Source organism: Miscanthus floridulus, chromosome 12 (genome assembly GCF_019320115.1).
Source record: "Miscanthus floridulus cultivar M001 chromosome 12, ASM1932011v1, whole genome shotgun sequence".
NCBI lineage: Eukaryota > Viridiplantae > Streptophyta > Magnoliopsida > Poales > Poaceae > Miscanthus > Miscanthus floridulus.
Window position 1 is genome coordinate 26820729 of NC_089591.1, and position 8826 is coordinate 26829554.

General features: G+C 38.3%; 1 non-coding gene across 1 annotated transcript; it reads right to left on the minus strand.

Annotated features, from left to right (window-relative positions):
• Positions 1-312: 312 nt before the first annotated feature.
• On the minus strand, positions 313-422 carry LOC136498784 (small nucleolar RNA R71). The gene has a single exon (XR_010769783.1). It is a non-coding gene; the product is annotated as a small nucleolar RNA R71 (small nucleolar RNA).
• Positions 423-8826: the final 8404 nt, after the last annotated feature.

Below are 8826 nucleotides of genomic sequence, written 5' to 3' on the forward strand. Positions count from 1 at the left end.
CTGGACTGACTAATCAATGTCGAAGATAATGGATTCGAGCTCAAGCCAGCCCTCATCAACATGGTGCAAGCAAGCTAGTTTTGTGGAAAGGGACATGAAGATGCGAGTGCACATCTCCAACACTTCCTAGAGATCTGTAGCACTTTCACCATCAAAGGAGTAACCCAAGATGCCATAATACTTCACCTCTTCCCATTCTCACTCTTCGAGAAGGCGAAGCAGTGGTTCTACACCACTAAAAGATAGAAATACTACATAGGATAATAGCTCCACTGCCTTCCTAGAAAAAGTTCTTTCCCACAAGCAAGACTAATGCTCTAGCGTGGGAGAATCTCAAGCTTTCAGCAACAACATGATGAATCTATCCCTGAAGCATGGGAACGCTTTCAAGATTACATTGTGGAATGTCCTCATCATGGGATGGAGAATTGGCTACTCATGCAGACTTTCTACCATGAGTTGACCAATAGTACTCATGAGACTATGGATGCTGCTGCTAGAGGTGCATTCCTATCAATCACCATACCAGCTGCAACAGCTCTTGTGGAGAAGATGGCCTCCAATCAAGGTTGGAATGAAGAACGTGTTGAAACCTGCAAGAGAGGTGGAGGTATGCATCAACTCAAGGAGGTAGACATGCTATCTGCCAAGATGGACCTACTGATGAAGAAGCTTGAAGATCGAGCCAATGAGAAGCAAGAAGTCATGCACATTCATGATTCTCGCGTGACATATGAAGTGCGTGGAAACACTAGGCATTCAGGGAGCAACTAGTCCTAAAACTCATGAGGATGTGAACTTTGTCAACAGCTACTCTCTTTCTCAATACAATCAAGGATGGAATCAGCAATAGAGACCGAACTACCAATGTAATTACCAAGGTAATAATTTTAATAATTTCAATCAACCACCCTTAAGAGAATTAATTGTTGGCCAATCAAAACTTATGGGGGATTATCTAGAAAGGTAGCTACCAATGATAAAATTCTAGAGATCATAAATAATAGAATGGATAGCTTTGCTTCTGCCATTAAGAATCAACATAGCTTTAATAGAATGGTAGAATCACAAATAGCTTAGCTAGCTGCTGCTGTTCCTCTGTGAGACAAAGGTAAGATTCTGGGGCAACCAGAAGATCTAGAAACTACAAATCTTGTTGATATTCACAATGCAGCATATTACTACAACCATTGATGGAAAGGTGGATAGATTATACCTTGCCGGAAAAGAAGAGCAATCTAGGAAGACCTATCATCCCCATCGCTATTGGACCTCACATTTTTCAAGAAGCTTCCTGTGACTTTAGAGCAAGTGTCAACATCATGCCTAAGATAATTTATGATCAAATTATTGGAGATACTTTGTTGTACACAAATATGCATTTGTAGCTTGTAGATTAGTCACTCTGCTACCCCAATGGAGTTCTTGAAGACGCCATTGTTCTAGTGGGACAATCATATGTTCCCGTAGACTTTGTGGTTTTGGAAACAGGTGGAGATGTAAGGGCACCCATTATTTTGGGATGACCTTTCCTAAGCATTCGCAAAAGCCATCATCTACGTGGATAGTGCCAAGATTTTCTTTAGAATCAAGGATAGAAAGGACAAGTTTTCTTTTAAGAATTGTATCTTGCAATCTCCTGGACATCCACAAATGCCATACCAGCCCAAATAGACAACATGACCAAGAAGAAGAACAACAGTAGGAGGAAGAACAAAGCTAGACTAGTCACAAGAAGAATTAGTCAACATGATCAACACACTCAGATCAGAGTATGACCACCTCCTCGCTTCACCATTCCTTGCGAAGAAGGATGATCCAGGCGTACCAATGATCGAGTGTACCATTGGACAAAAAATATCCCACAAGACCTTCTGCGACATTGTATCGGGTGTTAACATAATGTCCAAGGTAACGTATGAATACTTATTTGGTGACAAACCTTTGTTCCCTATATATATGCAATTGTAGATGGTGGACCAATCAATCAGATTCTCAGAGAGAATAGCGAAAGATGTTATGGTAAGAATACATGATCAATTTGCCCCTACTGATTTCATGGTTCTAGACATGTGTGAAGAAGAAGATGATATGCCCATCATCCTTGGAAGACCATTCCTCAACACTACCAACACGATCATTTATGTTGGATCTAGAGAAGTCTACTTCCAATTCCCCAGAGAGAAGGTACGCTATTATTTCAATAGTTATACCACTTATGAGCAGCTGAAGAAGTCCTGCTCTAGGAGACGTCAATCATCCCGAAACTAAAAGAATCAATCCCCAAAGAAAAGTTGGGAGGAAGATGAGGAACCTAAAGAACCTATGAAAGATGAACCTACTCTACCTAAGTCAAGTCCACAAACCAAGCAAGTATGGAAAGAGAAGGTGACATCACCATCAGAGACACCATCATAAGATGTTCAGCTATCTAGGTCTCCATTGCTGAGACCAGATGATGCACCCGAAGAGTAAAGGATTTTTCTCTAGCCAAGTCCTGTCTGGAGGAATAAAAAATCTGAAGCCTGGCCATGAGGTAACATCTATAGTTATCCATATTTACTTTCTAGCATTGCATGAATTCTTTTCACTTTAGCATATTTACTTAGTCTACATTAGCATTGCATTTAGAAAAGGAAGATAAAAAGTTTCATTATTGTATATCATCACATTATATAGTGTGTAAACACCCACATGAATATTCACTTTACTAGCATAAAAAATATATATATCATGCATGCATATTTTTTGTCCGCATTATATAAATAAGAAAATCCAAAAATGTTAAATAGACATCCTGCTAGAACTTTGCCAATTAGGAAATATGTCTAAACCCCTAAGGACAACAAATCAATGAATGGCAGAACATTAACTCCTTATCCTAATCCGTGCCATGAGTTTTGGTGTTCTTGTTGGAGTATTTTGCAGGATGATCAAGAGTAAAGCCATCCATCCAAAGTACATTTTTCTGAGCCGCTGTCACACCCGCTGCACAAGGAACCCTACTTCAGGACAGATGAGAAAGACTTCTATTGGTAGACTCACTCTAAGAAAGACCATGACAACATCCAGCTTGGGGAAGGAGCATCCCTGATGTATCTCGCTAAGTATTTCTTTTCATTTGCTATTTTTAAGTTTGTTGTATAGTTGCTAAAAATAATAATGAAATAAAAAGATGCATAACAAACTAAAAGCAAAATAAAAATTTATATTTGTATTAGCCATATATATAATAGTAAGGTGTGATCTTAAAATGAAAACAAAATAGAAAGTGTGTCTAGTTTTATATTTTTAAGAAGCTAAATAAATGGAGTCTAAGGATAATCTCTTGCAATGGAAATGATGAATAGTTGCTCTGTCATAATTCCTTTCAAGTACCTAGTTTTCAGCCTTGAATTCTTCTAAGTTTTGGATATGACTGTTTTGATATAAGAATTTACTCTAAACTTGAAACTTGTGGGTAGCATATGCTTGATCTAAGTCTAGGTAATTGATGGATGTGGTATGAGAAGGTCTGAGCTGCTGTTTATCTTATTCCAAGTGACACTAAAGTTCTAGAAATTTATCTTTAAAAAAATATTAAAATCCTACATGATGAGCTCTTATATGACAAAGCTTGAATTCCTACCAGATCCTATATGATATTTAGATTAGGCAAAACTTCCACATATATGTTGCTTGCATTGCATTGAGTTTTGTCAAGCTTTGTTGACCCTTATGAGAGGTTTGTCATGATCTTAAAATCAAGATCACGTACACACCACCCAAATATGCACTAATCCTACATTGGGGGTAGGCACAACAACATGCCATTCTATCTAGATCCACCCAAAAAGGTTTTATTCCTACACTAGGAGTAAACACCAAAAATTCTTGATAGGAATTTCCACCAAATAAATGCTCCAAGTTCTTGTTGCTATCTCTCAAAAGTTTTGTTGCATAAAAGAGGCATGAGGCTATGCAAAAGTTATTCATAAAAAAAGAATTGAAAAAAATAGACACAAAAGTGTCCGAGATATTGAAAACAATAGGTACTTAGATGTCCGCCTGAAAAAAAGAGAGAAAGAGAGATTAATAAGATAGCCCCTATTCTCTAGCAAATGTTTCTAAGTTTCAAAAAAGAGATATGTTTTCAAGGAGCATAGTAGAATTAGGTTAGCCACCATATATATCCACCACATTCATGCACACACATGCACATCTTGATTTGATTGTATGACTCAACTCTCTTTGGATCCGAGGTTTGACTTTACAATATATGTATTGCAAGTATGCTCTTTTATGCTTTCTCCCTACCTATGAACTCCACATAAGCTTTAGTTGTAGGAAGAGAAAAAAAGGCATAACATCTTTACTGCCTTTGGTGAGGATCCACAAATACCATATATATTGAGAGACTTGAGAGTGTCATACAATGGAACCTCTAAGTTTTATTTTGGAAAATCTATAAAAACTCTAGAATAATGGTTGAGCAAAGAACTTGAGACATAGTGCTTGACTTGATCATTCTGTCTTTCAATTACTCATGACCAAGTGAAGGCTAAGAAGCCTCATGGTTGAAGGTAATATGGGTAAGTTTGAAAGTCAGATTGGTTTATTCTAATCCAGAGAAGAATTCTTGTTTGAACACATGTGCACTTTTGAGGAGTGAAAGCATCGACGTAGCTCCTGATCTTTTTACTAAGTTTAGCTTTGCTAAGGGACTAGCAAAGGTTAAGCTTGGGGGAGTTTGTTGATGGTAGTTACAACCATTATAAACCATCAATATAACATGCATAAGGGCATAAATATAATCACCAATGAAGGTCTAGGGGTCTAAACTAACAAATTCCATGAGTTTTGGTGAATCTATATTTTCTGCCGGGTTTATTCAAAAAACCGTCAAGGTGGACCTACATGTCAGATTTAATCATGCTTATCCATAGCAAAACAAACACCAGAAGACTCTAGAAGACTCGAGAGGAATCCGCACCAAGGCATAGAGGCAGAGGCTACCAGTTGGGGCCAGCTGGGCCCACCTACAGGTCGGTTGGCCCCTAGGGCCTACTGTCAGCCTCCGCGTTGTAATGTCAGTTCTCCACCACATCCTAGGTTGCATCTACGCCATCCTTTAAGTTGGTTTGATCCAAGGGCTCACGTTGGATGCTTCGGCCTATGTATATCAGCCCCTGCCACCACCCAGGCATAACCCCAGTCATCAAGTCATTTGAGAAGACAAAAACCCTAATAATCCTTAGAGCTCCATTATATTCTAGGGCATAGCTAGTTAGGCTAGGTCTAGAGGGAGGCAAGTAGGCTTCGCTTTGATTTCTGATCATGCATGTCAAGAGCGTGGTTTCGTATAATCTTTGTACCCACTCTCTTTTGTATTTCCATTACTTTTATATGCTAGCTACAATTGTTATGACAATATTAGTTCTCGTCTTATTCATGTTCTTTGTTATAATGTTCATGGTCTACTTTGATTATATGCTTAGTATAGTTGGATTATCATCATCTTTATGCATAAGTTCATATAGTGCTCAATCTAAGGATCCATGGGTGAGTGGTCGACATTGTGTAAGCATGGTGCTTATACATTGTTTACTTGCGGATACACCCTATATTCCAAGTCATGTGGTAGTTCACGGATTTGACACTCTCGTTGAGTTCTTTGTAGTCCACTCTCCGAATATAGGTGCCCGTAGGGTCCAGTTATGAAGGAAGAACAAGCTCTATTCTTAATCTTCCTTAGTAATATCTTTTATGTGTAGATATGACAATGATCTTAACAATGATTACTAGGTATAATTGGACTAATCAATGTATGCTTTGACTTATAATTAAGAATGACTTATGAATTATTCCTCTAATATTCTACCTGACCATGCTAATGCCATAGAAAGGAGTACTCTTAGTGATTTATCATTATTATCAATCAATACTTATCATATATCTTATCCTATGACTTACCCCGTTATGAGTAGAACATTGATTATGGTTTATTTCTCTATGAATAGTATAAGTTATCAATACATGTCTGTGTCAGACCTTCCCTATGGCAAAAATATAAATAATAATATATGTAATACTCTTGGGTGAAGTGCTACAATGGTATATTTTCTGTGCGCTTGCAGATTCCTTTTTTATATATATTCATATCTATTCTTCCTAGTCACATAAATTAAAAAGAACCACTTAGTTTTATTCTAGTAGTAATGCTATGTAGTACCAACAAGCATCTCTACCATCATCACTAGGGATGACAACCTAGTAAAGTAATATTAGGAGATATAGGTTTATAATAGGTGGCTATTAAAATAAGTGACAAGTTGATAAATACCAACAACCGCCCCACTCGATACTTGAAGAAGATTCTCGCTACCCGAGAAATGCTATTAGTACTCGAATGGCAACATACTAGCTCCCCAATACTTGGGGGTATCTGATTGTGTTGCTTAAGACATCAGCACCCGAAGATGCTCACTAGTACTTATAGTACATAGAACTTGTAGGGGAAATTGTGACATCCCAAGGGCTAGAGCTACATGCTAGCTTTTCATTAAGTCCTACGGGGGCTACTGTCAGAGATATGGGCTAGGGGTTCCTGCACCACCCGTATATATGACCATCGCCCAGCTATCGACCCAGCAGCTGTCAGGGAGGAGGCCCATGAGGGCTGACATCGATGACCAATGTGGAGATCAAGGCAAACCCGGGTAGACGTATCTGGACGATATCTAGGATCATTTTGTTGCGCGTATCATGTAACAAACTAGGAAACAGTCTATTAGCTCGGTCGCCCCCTCTGTAACCCTACCTCTCCTGCCTATATAAAGGAGGGTAGGGACCTCGGGCTCAAGATCCATCTTCCACCTATTCAATCTACCTCGTAGCTAGGAGCAATAGCCCCTATAATTGAGCATATGAATACAAGAGCAGCTGCACCACTGGGGTAGGGTTTAGCACGCAACATGCCCCGAACCAATAAAAATATTTGTGTCTTGTGTGCTACCATCTGATTCCATTTATGTGATCACATTGCTGGATATTGCCAAAGCAAAACATTTCGACACTAAGCATAGATCGGCCTACTCATACTAGTAAGGGTACATGTATATATATAATGGACAAGGTAAGTCATGAAGCAATGGTTTCATCTAATTCCTATCAACCTAATGCACAATACAAGATTATACTCAAGTGCATTTTGAAAGAGGGTAGGAGGCTTATAATGCTCCAGGGCTTGCCTGGGATCCAACACTAGGTCAGTGTTTGTTAGATGACACTCGTTAGGCGAGCATCTCCGGTCCTAGCACTTGCTTAGTCCTTCCATCTTTAGGTTAGGTCTACCAAACACCATCTTTGGGTCCAACTCAAAGATCATGTCCGTATCGCATTGTATAAATAGCGTACCTAGATGAGATGCACATTGCAGATGTATGAATGCATAGAAAGCAACTCATGATGCATTGCAATAGGCATACAAGATAAGGGCAAGGTCACACCATATTGACTTATTAAGCACTAGGGAGTATGTTATTTTAATGGGCTATCACACAAACCTATCATGCTAGGATGATAAGAAGGCAACACTAAGTATGTATTCACAAGGCAACTTAAGTTAAGCTATCATGTAGCTAGCACAAGCTAAATAAGCTTAACATTACACAACCAGCAGGTTAAGTAAGATACATGTTCATTAGATATTTCAAGCAAATTAGCTCTACCAAGCAAAACAAAATTATTGCTACACACAAGTTCTGGACAACACACAACAGTCACTTATTTTAGTCATAACTAGAGATCTAGACATCCCATAAAGGTGATATTAGACTTTCTGTAAAGCTTAGGAAATTTACTACAATTTTGTTATTTACAGCCGGAGCTGATTCATTAGTTAACCATGTTGAAAACCACAAGGAAGCAGAACTACACAGCAAGGACGGAAAACTGACATGAACTTCATAAATGTTTATCTGAAGTTCTAGACACCCAATAAACATGATTCTTAACTTTATGTAAATCTTATTAAGTTATATATAACTTTTTTTATTACCATCTCAAGATGAATCAACAGTTAACAAGACCAAACAATACGAAGAAGCAAATTTGTCTAGACTTGGACAGATTCTAGCATTAAGCTTTAGACATCTATATCTAGAGTTATACGCCACCAAAAGCTGTGCTCTCTAACATTTTGGACAGCTTATAAAAAGTACTACAACTATTTAGTTGACATCAAGAGGTGATTGACAAGTTATCTTAGTCAAAAGGTACAACAAGGCAGCACTACACAGAGAGCAAGCAAAACCTGACACGGAGATTGTAAAATCTATAACTCTCAGACCTATGGTCCTAAAATCATGAAATTTTAGGACACCCAATATGAGGGAGTTATCTACAACTTTTGTATTAACCACATTCATAGAAAACATCATTATCACCACGAAATTACCCGCACAACAGAAATAGGTATAGCAGCCATTTCAGCACGCATGTGTAAACAAGTTCTCTACTTGGTTCACTAACAAGATCATACATGTACGACTAATTACATAGACCACTACTTAGTATTAACATAGTTAATTAGCCTTAGTCCTAGATAACATGAAAAGCACACTAAACATGTCTCTAAGCATGGAGGTCACAAGGTGCCGAGTAGCCAACATGATCAACACATAAAGAAAGGTAACCTGCCCCCAAGGTGATTTAGGGGCTGGTCTTCCCACACACAAGCATCCTCAACATTCACACAATGATCATTTCATCCAAAGTAGAGCTAAAGAAAAGGTTATCAACTTGCATAAGCAATATAATTATTAGTGAGAGCACACATGTAAGCCA